The sequence below is a fragment of the Euprymna scolopes genome, chromosome 24 (assembly GCF_053919585.1).
Source record: "Euprymna scolopes isolate OS-2025 chromosome 24, ASM5391958v1, whole genome shotgun sequence".
Lineage (NCBI taxonomy): Eukaryota > Metazoa > Mollusca > Cephalopoda > Sepiida > Sepiolidae > Euprymna > Euprymna scolopes.
Window position 1 is genome coordinate 62,176,874 of NC_136505.1, and position 15,279 is coordinate 62,192,152.

The 15,279-nt window shown below is 34.7% G+C and overlaps 1 protein-coding gene across 6 annotated transcripts in view; it reads right to left on the minus strand.

The window, feature by feature from the left end:
- LOC145246744 (F-box/LRR-repeat protein 2-like) overlaps positions 1-15,279 on the minus strand; it is a 423,804-nt gene that overhangs the window by 120,615 nt on the left and 287,910 nt on the right. The window lies entirely within an intron of this gene.

Sequence of the window (15,279 nt, forward strand, 5' to 3'; positions counted from 1 at the left end):
TAATTTGTAATATCTATTCTGAAGGATTGTCTCACAAATGGGTTGATAAAACATCAGAATGCAATTAAAAATGTTTTAAAATTAAAAAATAAAATCTAAGCAGTCATTTGTGACATCAAAGAACTATTTTATTTATTTATTTATTTATTTATTTATTACACAGGAATCACCACTTATCAAGGCCTTGAAGTCACTCGAGGATAAGGGTTACTGGGTATACATTAGTCAATGTGATTAGAGCGTAGTAAACATAAGTAGTGGAAATTTTGTAAATTGGATTACTTAGGACGGTTGATCAAGAACTTGTTTACATTGGACTTGAAGACAATCAGATTGCAGTCAGCTGGAAAGCAGGCAAACAGAAGAGAGTTCCACAGGCGTGCCATTCTAAGAAAGAAACTTTGTTCATGGAATCTAAATTTAGGTTTAGGCACAGATAAAGAATGCGGGAAATTATTGATAGTGGTTTAGGCTAGACGAGCGTTTTTCTTGAAAGTTTGGCAAGGGGGGGGACCATAGATTGAAGCTCGAGTGAGCAGTTGCCATGAAAATAATGATAATACAGAGACAGGCTTGCAACGTCTCTTCTGTGGGAAAGAGGTTGCAGAGAAGAGAAACAGGCATCCCCTACTAAGCTACGAAGTCTATTTTGAACTGTCAAGGCAGGATAAGCTGCTTCTAACAGCTCCTGCCCAGATGTGGTAACCATTCTCCATCATTGGCCGTACCTGGCTTTTATATAGGTAGAGAATTGCATCAGAAGTGAGATATCTACTCGTGTGGTAGAAGGATTCCTCAATTTTTCTAGCGACCTTGGCAATGGATTTGGTATGTGTTCCATTTCAGATCGGGATTAAAGGTCAAGCCCAGAAGCTTGTTAAACATGAAGGCCCCCCCCCAAGACGAGAGCCATTCATTTCAATTGATGCTAGAGGAGCATCAGAGCGTTGATGATGTAAAGATAGAAGCTTGGTTTTAGATGCATTAAAAGTAACCAGCCACCTCCTTCCCCATTGTACCACATGCTCAAGATCAGAGGAGATAGAATCAGAGAGAACTTGGTCGTTTAGTCTTTGATGTGCTACCATAGATGGTAGTGTCAACAGCATAAATGTCTACAAATGATGTAAGTTGGAAGATCATTAATGTAGATCAGCAAGAGAGTTGGGCCCAGGATGGACCCCTGAGGGACTGAAGCATTAATACTGATTTCCTCTCATCAACCACTACTCTTATGAACCTATCAGAGAAATGATTTAATAATTGATAAGACATTTCCAGCTATACCAGAGCTGGAGATCTTGTGAAGTAGACCTTTATCAAAGGCCTTTGATATGTCAAGAGCAATTGCCTTAGAAAAGAAGCCTCTGTCAAGAGTTTTGACAATCCTATGGGATATAACTGTAAGCACGTCTGCTGTAGATCTAGCAGAACAGAAACCATACTGCATGTCACTAAGAAGGTTTTTTTTTTTGCTGAGATGGTTGACTACTTCTCTATTTAACAGATTCCAACAACTTACTCATGACACACAGGAGACTTATTGGCCTGTATGGAGAGGGAGATAAACGATCACCTGAATTCTTAAATACAGGGCATACTGATGAAATTTTCCAGGGTGTTGGGAAGCCTTTCTCCTTAAGACAATGCTTAAATAACTTTGTAAGTATGGGTGCTAGTTCTGGTTAAAGCTTTTTGAGCACTATAATTGGAATGCTGTCAGGGCCAGTTACTTTACTGGAATCAGAGTTTTTGATTAGCTTGGCCACATCATGAACAGATATTTGTATGTCACATAGCGTGTTTTCAGATACACAAGGAAATACTGGGGGTTGGCGGCCTCGATCGTAAAGAGTAGTATTAGCTGCAAAGTTCTCGGCAAAAAGTCTGGCTTTGTCTGATGCTGACAAGATTACCTCAGGTCCATTGATGATAGTTGGGATAGAGCACATGATTCTGTTCAGGATTCTGTTTGCTATTTGCCAAAACTGATGAGAACCAAGCCACTGCTCAGCTACCTTGGATAGCTAACTTATATCGAGCAGCAGCCACTATGAGAACACTTTATAAGCTAATCTTAGCGACCAACGAATGATGGCAACATGCAGGGACGGAGGATTAGCCCCATATTGCTTTGCAAATAAGATTCTAGCAATGGAATTTCCACCTCTTGAAAAGACGTGTGATATTTTCCTTGAAAAGACGTGTGATATTTTTTCTTGAAAAGACGTGTGATATTTTCCTTGAAAAGACGTGTGATATTTTCCTTGAAAAGACGTGTGATATTTTCCTTGAAAAGACGTGTGATATTTTCCTTGAAAAGACGTGCGATATTTTCCTTGAAAAGACGTGTGATATTTTTTCTTGAAAAGACGTGTGATATTTTCCTTGAAAAGACGTGTGATATTTTCCTTGAAAAGACGTGTGATATTTTTTCTTGAAAAGACGTGTGATATTTTCCTTGAAAAGACGTGTGATATTTTCTTTGAAAAGACGTGATATTTTCCTTGAAAAGACGTGCGATATTTTCCTTGAAAAAGAAAAGAAAAGCACTTTTTTGTTTTCTTTCTTTGCTTTGTTTGACCTGAACGTTGCAAGTAAGAAATAATTTATTGTTTCTATATTTCAGACAGTTCAACTAATTTTAATTTCTCTCCTCTTTTTTAACCTAAATAACATCTTTATTTGAAATTCCCAACAAAAAAAAACAATTGAATATAATAGCTGCAGCTTTGAGTAGGTATATTGAAAGAACTAGAAATTTCATAGTGTCACAAATTAGGTACTCGTAATTTCTGAAAAATTTATTGTAGTATGGCCAACAATCGACAGTTCACCATTAACCTGTCATCATGATGTCACTTGTATAGCAATGAATAAGGCTGAACTTCTTGTTCAAAACTCTGCAAACCATTCCCTATTTTTTCACTGCAAACAGAAACTGCACAATCATTTGACCATTCTTTCAGTGCCAAGATTATCACCAAAACTGAATACCTCAAAATCCTGTTGATTAAACCTTATTCCTGCTATAGTTAGACATGCCCTGTTGAACTTGTGCCCATCCTCTCTAAACTGTAAAAAAAATGCCTTGCAGAATCTTTGCTTACCTACTGGCTGGATAATTGCCTCCGTGGTATCAGTTTTTAAGAACTCTGCCGAAAGAACGGACCTGTATTTAATAAGTTTCTTTCTGTTCTTTCATTAGAAATTTAAAGATTTCTACAATTGTTCATCACTTTAAAAATGCTGAACTTCTAACAGTATGAATTTATACTATTCAATTCTGCTGCAAATATCCTAACAGTCATCTCTGAACATAGATATCACACACTGCAGAAGCTAGGTTGGCAAAACTAGATATTTACAACACTTTTCATAAAGTCCAACACAAATATCTTAGGAAAATTGATGATACTATTGGACAAATACTTAATATAATAAGATCTTTCTTAGTTAAAAGAACACAATTCAGGTGTGAATACTTTGGCCTTTATTATTCCTGATCTTCATAAATTACCTCCCCAATGCAATTGTATCCAACATGGGTATATTTGCTGATAACTAGAGATGTGACGACAGCATATTCTTTTCATTTTTTTTTTAACTCTCGAGTATATATCTGCAGTTAATCAACTGAGAACCACATCAGTCTATATAAAAACATAAGATATTAACAGAGGTATACTCAAGAGTCTAAGCAATGAAAAGAATATGCTGTTGTCACAGCTCTACTGATAACACCATGCTCTGATCTTGTCAGAAGTGAAAAATCGAATTCCTCTTTGTGTAAGGTACTGGCTAAATTCTAAGAAAATGATCTCAAGTCTGTAGTAGAAGGCAACCAAAATTGGTTGGTCACATTGAATGCTATTAAGGAAAAATTATTCTCTTCAATAACTAGAAGGAACGTTTCTAATCACAAGTTTGTAACTAGTCATGGCATATTTCCATTGATACCAACATTCAAAATATGAATATATTCAGACGTTTACAAGTCTGTTGCAAAGAAGGTAAACTCCCTCTACTAGGCTATAAATCTCACATCTGCCAGTATTCTATGTCTCTATGAAACTACCATTCAGTCACTAAGTATTATTCCCACGTTTGGGGTGGTACACCAATTACTAGCCTCTTCCACTTGGACAGGATTCAAAAGAGTTTCTAACCTAATATGTTAGACACTGTCTATCAAGTTCAAGCCCCTGTCGCATCACTGTAGTGTTGTATCCTTGTGTTTATTTTACAAGTACTGCTACAGAATGCACTTGTACATCTAAGCAAAAACACCTCCAAACCACTCAACTAGGAGCAAAATCCTACCCTTTCATCTTGGTTCTCAAGATGCTGGAAGATTTTATATTTTGATAACTTCTTTCCTGGGACTGCTTGCGTTTTGAATTCTGTCAATTTCCTGATCATATTAACATGCATCAGTATGCAGAAATAACACAAGGATTGGAATACCGAACTAATTTATATCAAGTCCTATTTCTGATTGACAGCTCAACTAACTACCGATTTCCGGTTCCGTTTTTACAATATTTTTCATTTCTTTTTAACGACATATCTTTTGGTCTTTTTTTCTGAAAATGAGATTATATTCTCAAAATATCAAAGACATCTATCATCCCGGTTGTCTCAAACAGTAAGCCTATTTTACTGTTCTGTGTTTGTAATTGATTTGGAAAAATAAATGGATATATGAAGATATAAAAACAAGCTCTACAAGACTCATTTGCCCATACGTCATATCATTTTAACACCCAATTATCTGCATTGCTGTAGCCTCCTTATACTCTTCCACATTTATTTACCAGCAATGCTTCAAGCAAACTACCTTTTCCTCTTAATTGAAATGTAAACATAGTTGTAACAGGGTGTGTGCAAGAAAATCAGGAGCTGAAGGATAGCTGGCTAGCAAAAATATTAGCAGCAGCCGTTAAAGCACATATGCAAATTAGCAAGTGTGACCCAGCTTGCGTCACAAAAAAAGGAGAGAAAAGTACACTACGTGGTCGAGGAGGGAAGCAAGTTGTGTGCCAGGGAAGACAAATATACGAGTCGAGGGCGAGAAAGCGCTGGCGCTAGCCAGCGAGAGGTGGCAATGACAGATTTAAAAAAGAGTACACGTGCATGCAAAAAGACTTTGGAAATATAATGAAGTGCATTGTTTTGGAGGAATCATGAATAAATGCATTTCATTTGCATTTTAAAAATGCAGAATTGGATTTTTTATTTCTATTAATTTATTTTTTTTGTTGCGACATTCCTTAATGGGGAGAATAACTCGGGAGGGGGGGGGGGTCAAGTAGTAAAAAGTTTGTTTACATTGTATTAAAAATAATGCACAGACAGTGGCTATAGCATGTTTAGCCAATGTTAAAGGCTGATCAGAAAAGATGCAAACTACCTGCAGCTTGTGATGTCAGACCCATAGATTTACTTCTCTACACGAGATAGGAGTAATTGGTCGACATTTTTTTTTTTTTTTTTTTTCTATTTGTATCAAAATTCTAGGATAAGTCTTAATAACTGTTCCTTCTCAATGATATGAGGAAACTTTCAAAAGACCTTAAAGAGGAAATCAAAATATTACATTATAATGAAAATTTTCACTTCATTTAGCCGTTCAACACATACAATTAAAGCAGCAGCAGCATTCACCTCAGCTGGTGAGAACTAGCTTCCCCCGAAGGAGGAAGTTTTACAGGAATATCACATTCACAAACGGTCCCCAGTTGCATGTACATCCCAGTTAGGAAAGATAACGTTCAGTTTTTGCAGTTCTTGCAGGGAGATGTTGACGTCCTACATAAAGCACCTGGTATTCCCAAATGGTCACCTATCTGTCTGGTACTAACCAGTCTCAATGTTGCTTAACTTCGGTGACCTAATGAGTAGTGACGGGACGATTCCAATATTTTTTTTTCTTATTTCAATACAATTACCGATTTATTATAAATCTCTAACTATAAGATTGTTATTTTCTCCGATCTTCGTAAAAAAAAAAAAAAAAAAAAATGTTAAATATGCAGATATTTTCATAAACGTCAAAACACACTTATGGAGAGTGATCTATCGATTTTAACTTTACTGATATTATAAAATCAATAAATGTTTATTATTTTATCATTATTATCAGCAATGGAAGATTTTATTTTAAACAAAATCAAATAAAAGACGACAATTAAAAGAATCGTTTTGGCATTGGAAAATAGGTATCAATTTTTCCAATTCCCCCAAATCTTTGATTTTTCCAATTCCGATTAATCGTCCAAACACTACTAATGAGAACTGATGTGTCAATGGGATTATACTGTATACACACACACATACCATTAAATATATATGGAATAAGTCAGAGAGAGTTGCAACCTTAATTAAAGTGAGTGTTCCTAATGATGGCGGTCTTAACAGAGCTGAAAGAGAGAAACAGACCAAATACCAAGGTCTCATGTATGATATGAAAAGAAACTGGAACCTAAAGGGGATATCGATCATACCAGTTATCATAGGTGCCACAGGACTTATGAAGAAGAACCTGGTCCTACCTAACTAATATTCCTGGTGAACCAAGTGCAAAAGAGATTCAGACAATTGCACTTAAGGGAACAGCGAGGATACTAAAAAGAGCTCTCGGTTGGTTTCAATAAAAAACGGGGCAATGTTGGCAGCTGGTTTGGCTGCCCCATACCCAGCATTACAATCTTCAAAGGAAGAAAAAAAAAAAATTAAAAAAAAAAAAAATTAAAATGAATATAATGAATCATTAAAACTGCTGCACTAAGCCAAGAAGATTTGTTGATTGCCTTTTCAATGAACCTCTCATACATGAGCAATCTACTCTTGAGAAAGAAACATGCACCATCATGAAGGTGGTGCAGAAAGAACCTCTTAGGCTCGTTTGGCTATTCTTAATGATAATTAACCTGTAAATTATGCATTCGATTCAAAATGGTAAAATAAAGAATGATCAGATCAATGAAACTCGATTATTAGACAGCTCTTATATACTCTTCCTTATCTATTTTTTTTTATGAACGCCATCTCAACTTTAAGTTAGGTTCGGATGTAGAGAGAGAAAGTATTTTTTTTATTATTTATCAAACTAATTAATATTTTATTTACCTTTTAAAAAGGTTAGAAAAATATTTTAATCCAGTTCCGAAATGAGTAAAAGAAAATGTTTGAAGTAAACAATGCATTTTAAAAAAACTAAATGTTATCTTCATCATCCAATAATAAAGTAAAAATAATGACAGAAAATTTTAATTTTTTTTAATTTATTTGTAATTAGAGTGAAAATATGAAACAATTTAAGGAAAGATGAATAATAATAACAGTAGTAATAATAGTAATAATAATAGTAATAAAAGTAGTAATAATAATAACAGTAACAATAACTAATAATAGCAGTAGTAATAATAATAGCAGTAGTAGTAATAATAGGAGATACAGTGTGGAATGTATTTTTAAATTATTCAGAAACACAGGATTTAGTATGTACACATTTGGCTTTATTTTAATGGAATTTTTTTTTTTTTTCCAAAAATTACAAAACCCATTTTTCAATCTGTAAACTACATTATTAAAGAAATTTTAAATTTCGATCTATTTAAAATGCATACAAAATGGAACCACGGAGCAGAGTTATAAGCAACAAAAGACATCTATCCTTATTAGATCACTTCTTTCAACTGCCATCAGACACCACAAAAACAAAATGTCCAACCCTGGCTTACAGTAATAAGGACAATGGGGTCCAAAGTTTTTAGGCACCCTCTTTTGCTTGAGTGAAGAGGGCTCCATCTTAGTTATTTAGTTCTCTCCCACAGCAAGAACTTAGACACCTGGGTCAGAAAGTGGGATTCAAAAGTCAGTGGGGCCCTGACCTGCAAAACGTGCTCGGGAAACCCCATCAGCATTCCTTGATAAAGGCGCCTCAGGCGATTAGCAATAAACCAACCCTTCTTCAAAGAGAGATGGTAAAGCCTCGGAGGGTGGACCTCCTAAAACTGCACAGAATTAAACTCACCCAAAAATCAACAGGGACCAGATCATTACAGGAATGCTCTAATCTCTGTTGATGTGGGAGGGGGGGCAGGATAAACATCCTTAGATTCAGTAACTCCATTTGAGATTAACATTCATGCTCTAAAATTATTTTTTTTTTTTTTCAATAATAAAAAAACGGAAAATAAAATCTGAGCTGAACTCATTGATTTTTTTTTTTTTTTTAAACTACAGTAAATAAGTACCATTTATGGTAGCACATCTAAGACAGCAAACGACCAAGTTCTCTCCAATTCTCTCTCCTCTGATCTTGAGCACGTAGTACAATGGGGAAAGGAGTGGCTGGTTACTTTTAATGCATCTAAAACCAAGCTTCTCTCTTTACATCATCAACATTCTGATCCACATCTGGCATCAATTGAAATGAATGGCTCTCGTCTTCAGGAGGCCTCGAGTTTTGACAAGCTTCTGGGCTTGACCTTTACTCCTGATCTTAAATGGAACACGTATATCAAATCTGTTGCCAAGGCCGCTGGAAAAATGGTAGGATCTTTCTATCGATCCAGCAGATATCTCGCTGCTGATGCTATTCTCTATCTATATTAGAGCCAGGTACGTCCAAGGATGGAATACTGTTGCCACATCTGGGCAGGAGCTGTTAGAAAGGATTTGTCCTGCCTTGATAGAGTTCAAAATAGGCTTTGTAGCCTCGTAGGAGATGTCCTTTTCTCTTCCTTGCAACCTCTATCTCACAGAAGAGATGTTGCGAGTTTTTCTCTGATGTATCGTTATTTTCATGGAAGGTGTTCAACTGAGCTTCAATCTATGGTCCCCCCTCGCCAAACTTTCACAGGAAACACTCGTCTAGCTGAAAACACTATCAATAATTCCCCCCACTCTTTATCTGTGCCTAAACCTAAACGTAGATTCCATGAACAAAGCTTCTTTCTTAGAACTGCACGCCTGTGGAATTGTCTTCCGTTTTCCTGCTTTCCGGCTGACTACAATATGGTTGTCTTCAAGTCTAATGTAAATAAGTTCTTGATGAGCCGTTCCATATAAGTTAACAAATTTACCGAATTTCCATTACTAATGATTACTATATTGTCCAATTTCTACTGTACACTCTTTAACCCTTATCGTCAAGTGGCCTCTTGGCCTTGATAATGTGGTGATGCCTGTGTAAAAAAAAAAAAGCTATTTTCTTAAAGATTTGATTTTTTTTTAAACAAGTATTTTATTGCTAAATGAATAGAGAATTGGCAAAAGTTCTTAGAAGCGCCATTAATAAAATTAAAAACTTTATCAAAAATTTAAACAAAATCATACAAATACTAGCTCTGTTTTTGTTTTTTTAGTTTTTAATTTTTAAAAATGGTGCTTAGAGCTGTCGGCAATTCCCTCAACATTCAGACGATCAAAGCTCACAGCGAAGAATTCTTAACAATCCTGCATGGAAACAACACCAGCACGCATCATTGTGAAGATAAAGAAGCTGATATATTTTCTGATGGATACTTTCCTGTTCGAAATTAAGATACATTTCAATCATAAAAATATTTTTAAAAAATCGAATGATTTTTATATTTTAATAAAATATTTGCACCTTAACATGGTTTCAAAACAGTTTAATTTAAAGTTTTTGAATAAGCATAACTTTAATATATTGACTATTTCTGTGCATAATTTTGAGAAGTTTGGCAGTAAAAATTTTTCTGCACATCACATTTAAATTTTTATTCATATCTGTTGGTTAAACAGAGCAGGGAGAGAATTCTGAAAGTAAGCAGTCAGAAGAAAAAGTTGTTAAAGTAGAAAATCTTACGACATCTCAGGACCTCTACAGTGAAGGGGTATGATTTCATTGCTAATCTGATCGGTCAGAGATATTTGTGTTGCAAGGATACAAGTGTCAACAGTTCATCGGAGCACATTCAATAACAATACAGTTAAAAAACACAGTTACAACACTGCGGCAATGAGACAAGAACTGGAGTCTTGCATGCAATGCAGGATCTTTTAGGTTGGAATTTGAAATGCAATCTAAGAGGCTAGTAATTGATGTATCGGCCTATCTGAGGTAACAATACTCCATGCACAGGTGAGTTGTGGCTTTATAAACATAAAATACTGGCTGGTTTGAGAAGTTTTCTAGTCCAGTAGAAGGACTTTGCAGCATCTTCCATGTACTTCAATTCATGTTGCCTGAGAACGTCGGGCCAAGTTTAAACATTTGACTTTTAGGAAGACTGCTATTAGCCATGTCAGTCGGTGGTTTGAAAGGTTTCTTATAGTTATTCAAGGAGTTTTATCTTAGTAGCATTAGTCTCCATTCTCCTACAAGCTGACCAGTATTCCCCAAGGATTCATCTATTGCCGTGCTTGTGCAAGCATTAGATTTGTCCTCATACCAAAACTAGAGTGATGTCATTAGTAAATGCACCCATCTCAGACGCGATTGCATCAAGGATGTCGTTTATGAAGATCAGAAATAATAAACGCTCACGTATTCACTGCTAGAGAACATGTTTATTTGCTGTTTGGATATATGACTATCAAAAACTACAGAGCTTTGTTTTAGCTGAAATCAAACATTCATTCATTAATATTATGCAAATTTATACAAATTGATTTTCCTGAGAAGACTTTCATGCCAGAACTTGTCAAAAGCCTTTGATATATTAAGAGCTACCTTCATAGTTTCACATAAGTGTGCAGTATAAACATTCAGAGATGACTGTTAGAATATCTTCAACAGAATATTTGTGGGGAGGGACACACCTCTTATAAGAGCTGCCAATGGTGAAGGACTAAACAAAAAGGTCAACATAAATAATTTAAATTAACAAAAAAAAAAAAAAAAAAAACTAAAAACATAGACACATAAATAAAAACTCTAGAAATATGATGGTTCTAACAAAAGGCCATAAAAAACTAAAATTTGTGAACCTAACAGCATTAAAATGTTGAAGTTTTCAGCAAAAATAAGCTGTATTGAAATAATTCACAATTTCATTAAAATATTTGTGATTTCCATATTAATTTCTACCTTTTGAATGAAGATGTTTTTTTACAAGTTTTAAAAATTCTTTAAAACTAGCAAAGCACTAAATTTTGTTTATATTATATCATTCTGAATATAATTTAAAAGATAAATTAAAATGACTTCAAATAAAATTTCATGATTAAAAAAGGAAAATCCAACACCAACCCTAAGCCTCACCTTTGATGCATTCAACAAAAAGTAAAGAGAATGGACGGGTTAATTGAAAACCATTATCACATCATGGAATGAAAATAAGACAGACAATACATCTCAAATCAAATTTTAAAAAACTGACAAGAAAAGCAAGCATTAAAACGTATTGCATCTCTTTACTAGTCATTTTTACTGAACTTGGCAAATTTATGTAATGTTTTTTCTACACAAGTAAAAAAAAATATTTACATTGAATTTAAATCTTATTTGGATTTGTAAATTTTAATTTAACTGATTAGCCATTCACATCCCTATTACGGATTTTAAACAATGACACAAATTTTCAAATCGAGATGAACTTCTGAACCTCTAGTTCCATTCCTATCTCGCTTGTGAAATTTAATTTCTGGGTCATTCTACCTTTTGAGGGCAGATAATAAAAAAAAAAAAAAAATTCTTTTAATACTGTATTGACTGATGTTTCAACTTTATTTTTAAATTTGTCAATTTCCATTTTTTGTGTTGGATCAATGTTTGGTCCTTCAAACTAAAACAAGAAAAATCATGGCTGTTAGCAAGAGAAAGACTGAGTATTGAGCAGGAGGAATCGTTCTTTGATGAACGAAAGCCTTTCACCTCCCACTGTCAAATCATGCCAATTGAGAGAGAAAAAAAAAACTCTAGAAAGATAAAGCCTGGGAGGAAGAAACTGAAAGAAATAAAATGGTAAAACGAACACTGCAATATGGCAGAAAAAAAGCTTTTTCAGAATTTAAAAAAAAAAAGTATAATTCTGCTTTTATCTGTGTTACAAAAAAATTTTTTTTAATTCCGCTAAAATGTGAAGGTGTCATATCCACAAGATAACCTGAATATGAGCAATAGAAAATTATTTTTGGCTCAAATTTTTCAGATTCCAATTCTCCCAAACAGTTCCAATATTCCAGATTACTATCTATTGTCCCATCCCTAACAATCCCTACAATCTTTCAATTATAATGAACAGCTACAACCAGCAAGGAGAATTTCATGTGGACCAGAAAATCTGGAGATTCAAGATTTGTGGGATCCATAAACGGTAACTACATAGCACTGAAGTGAAACCCTTGCTCATCATGATACAAGCGGTGGCAAGATGGTATGTTAGTTCTCTGATGAAAATCCAGGAGGAGTTAGCATTAGTTCTCTCCCACTGCAAGAACTTAGACACCAGAGTCGGAAAGTGGGATTCAAAAGTGAGCGCCCCCAAAGTCGGGCACTGACCTGCAAAATATGCTCGGGCAACCCCGTCAGCATTCCTCGACAAGGGCGCCTCAGGCAATTAGCAATAAACCAACCCTTTCTCAAAGAGGGAAGGTAAAGCCTGGGAGAGTGGATCTAGAACTACACAGAACTAAACTCGCCACAAAATAAACAGGGACCAGATCATTAGATATCTCCATGTGTGGCAAGCAAACCCATAGACAGAAAATCACAAATCAAAGGAATCAAAAGAGCAAGGTTGTTTTTGCATCAAACCTTCCAACTTCACGAATAGCTGTAGATTAATGAAGAAGACTTCATGCTGACCACAATCCTGAAGCATGCTCTTTGTGAGTTCTATGCTGCTAAACAAACAGCAACAAGAGAGTGGGGGAGGCGAATTGATTAACACCACAGACTGATAACCTGGGTGTTCCAAGTTCAAATCTAGTTCATTCCACAGAAATATCTTCACTTAGAAATGTTGATAACCATCATGTAGTCCCTCCTCTAAGTACCTAATATCTTTCTAAAAAAGAATTCTAGCTAGAAAGATATTGGAGAAATGAACACCAACAATAATCATCTGATTCATATAAAATGAATGATGCTCAACAGCAACAAAATTAGAAATTCCAAATCAATAAAAAAATAAATAAATAAAAAAGTTTAAACGGTCAACCAAAATTATGGCTCCATTCCAGTACAGCTATGATATAAATACAAATATGGGCATTAAACTTCGATAGAATAACTTAAAATATCTAAACCTGCTTAAACGGTTCAGACAAAGGCTTAAAACAATACTGTGTACATGTTAACTAAATATGCAAAAAAAAAAAAAAAAAAAAAAAACAACATTAGTCTATAATTAGCAGGTAAATCTTCCCCATAAGCTGAGATAACTTCCACACATCAACCCCTTGTGATAAGCTTGTCTCCTTAAATAACTATTTATATACATGACCAGAACTACGGATTGCTATGAAATAGACAAAAGGTGATACCGAAATCCTCTGGAGTTATAAATATAAAGCTTATGGTAACTTGAAAGCCACCCACCCTTGTTGAATAGACATGGAATGACCCACATATTTAGTAGGTTTGTCACAATATCAGCATTATAAGATTCAGAATCTAAATTTTTACATCAATACAAAATATTTGATATTTAATAGCACAGAATGAGGTCTCTATAAGAAGATTATAAATACATTGAATAAATTTATTTTATAAGATTCAGAATAAAGACTTTAAAAATGGGGGGGGTCGGTTTGTGCATTTTTCATTGTGTATTACTTTAACATTTTTTTTTATATGAACGAAATCTGAATTAATTTTAAAGAAAATATTATTTGGATTTTTCACACTACTTTTCTCATCTTGGGTGTTAGTTTCATGTTTCAGTCATTGTAACCTCCAACCTTCAGATGTATTTTGTTAAATTCAGGAATATGTATAGAATTTTATATGGAACCCTTTAATTTAATCCATGAGGGTAACATGCTCTTGTACTGTCAGCCAGTCATAATTGTATTTTGAGTGTAGCCTGCATTGATAATAGAATCTTCAACCTCCAGAAGAGTCTAAGTTACAACTGAATTTTGCTAAATAAAATATCCACTACACCATAGACGGAACAAGAGCATGCTACCCTAGTGGATTAAATAAGGAGTTCCACTCAAAATTCTGCGCAGATTCCAGAGTTTGCCAAGAGTCACCTAAAGGTATGAGGTTACATCAACCAAAACATGAAAATAGCATTGAAGATGGGGACAGTCATCCAAATACGAATAACAAATCCTCACTTCAAAAATTCAGAAACATGTTGAGAATTCTTCCAAGATTCTCTTGGACTGTTCCCTACATCTGTCAGAAATTGTCAGGTGCTCAAGAATCTTCTACAAGCCGATGTACATAGGTGTGATAACATCTCCAACACCATAAGAGCAGTGTTTTGTACATTAACTAAAGTTTCAACATCCAATGGTAGACATATGTGACTATGTATGAGGGTTAATTTCCAGAAGTGTGGTTTGAGGGGAGTGGGTAATGACAGGAGTGTCCTGCTTTTCTAAGATTGGTATGATTTCTGCTATATACTATCAACTGACTTCACTCAAAAAGCAATCACAACCTTGGAAGTGGAGTTTTGACTATCCTTGAACAATTTGTCAAAAGATGCCACATTACATACTAAGAAACCTATGCAAATAAATAGCAATTATGTTAGCTAGTTTGAATTTTGATAAGGGTCATATTAGTTCATGTTATAAGTTTGCTATAGACAGAATTATACCCAGAGATGGGTAACATAAGGAAGTGGGGGTAAACAGATCAAATTCCTCAAACTAAACATTCGAACGATATTAGGATATGGCAAATGAGTCACATTTTCAAATGAGAGAAAACTTAGAATTACAATTAATCTCATTCTGAAAGCCATGCAGATAGGACACTGCCCCAATAATGTAGAATAATTTGTGGTGAATGTCATTTACATGTTTGTCTGTTTGTGCCTCCCATTTCTTAAGTTAAAAAACTACTTGAGGAAATTTAGTTTCTCTCCATAAATAAATTCTCTCTAATAAAACCTTAAAGAACTCAAGTTCTTATGTTTTTCATGTACAAGTAGCTTATTTGGTTAGTTAAACAGGTGAGATGATCACGCTCATGCATGAAATAATGACAAGTGCGTGTGAAAAAGAGACCCCCCCCCACATATAGAAATCCGTGCATGTATGTATAAAATGACTATTTGGTTTAAGAATCGCTCGTGGGTAAAAATTCCAATGAATAAAAAGGCATCCAATAGAAAACAT